The sequence below is a fragment of the Mus pahari genome, unplaced genomic scaffold, assembly GCF_900095145.1.
Source record: "Mus pahari unplaced genomic scaffold, PAHARI_EIJ_v1.1 scaffold_6361_1, whole genome shotgun sequence".
In the NCBI taxonomy this organism is placed as follows: domain Eukaryota; kingdom Metazoa; phylum Chordata; class Mammalia; order Rodentia; family Muridae; genus Mus; species Mus pahari.
Window position 1 is genome coordinate 63,858 of NW_018393357.1, and position 1,293 is coordinate 65,150.

Sequence of the window (1,293 nt, forward strand, 5' to 3'; positions counted from 1 at the left end):
ACACACACACACACACACACACACACACACACACACACACACACACACCCTAATTATAAAAATAGCAAATAAGGTGAAATCAACTATTTCCTCTTTTAGTTCTTCCAATAGTTGAAGAGGTCAAAATTAAATTTTTTCTTTTTAAATTGTAGAAATGAGAAAGGGAAGCCATTGAAGAGGAAGAGATATAAAGGTATAGGCCAATTGAGGACAGATGCTCCACTCCAGAGTCTCTCTTATCCCTCACAAACTAGATGTGACTCCCTTCAGAGGACACACCTAGAAAGTGTAGGATCCCCCTTTTGGGGACCCCCTTGAAGTCACGGGAGTTAGGGTATCCCAAGAGTCACGAGAGACTTTCTTGTTGCAAAAGCATGAGGCAGTTTAATGGCAGAGCTCCTGGCCAATGTGTACCTCACTCAGGAGGCAGAGGCATCAACCGCAAGGCTGGAAAACTAGGGGGGGGGTTATGAGGTACGTGTGGGGGTGTGGGGAGAATTGGTATGGTTACACGTGATTGGCTCATTTGAATGTCAGCAAGGCGGTTACAAGTCAGCAATATAGTATGTGTGGGCTTAGGGCGGCAGGAAATTCCAGGGGCCAGGGCTATCAGGGTTGATACAGTACATCTGGGTAATGTATAACTTCAAACTGAGTCTTAATGAGCAGGGGGGAAGGTGCTGCTCTGCCAGATGGCTGTTGAGTCAGCCAAGATAGCTCAGACCAGTTCCTGCATTCCTTATCTTTATTGCCAGTTAGCTTCAGTTTCAAAGTGGGCCAGGACATGCCTGGGCTTGTTAGGTTCCCAGCCTCAGGCTTCTAAGCTCACAAAACAACTCTCTGGACATAAGTTACATGAATCCTAGGCCTTAAATTTTATTTCTCTTCAAAAGCAGACTGCCGAGGGTTGACAGAGGGTCAGTCCACTCTCCAATCAGACAGAAAATATAGTTTTCTTATCTATCTATCTATCTATCTATCTATCTATCTATCTATCTATCTATCTATTATTTTTAAGACAAGCTTCCAAAACCTTAGTTGGCTGGGGAGTATGGAAAGCAAACTAGCATCTTTGTTGTCTGGACACAGCGCTTTTCTGTATTAGCGTGTGGTTTTAGAGTTACTTGGGAGACATCATTAGGAGACCGGATGGGGTGTTGAGTAGTGAATTTTTGGCTCCTAGCTCTTGACCAAAGAAGTTGTGAGTTCACAAAGGCAGTGACTCTCCACTTGCATGTCAGTCCTTTTCTGCTACCAAAACTTTAGCTAGGATATATTCTCATCTGGGAAATG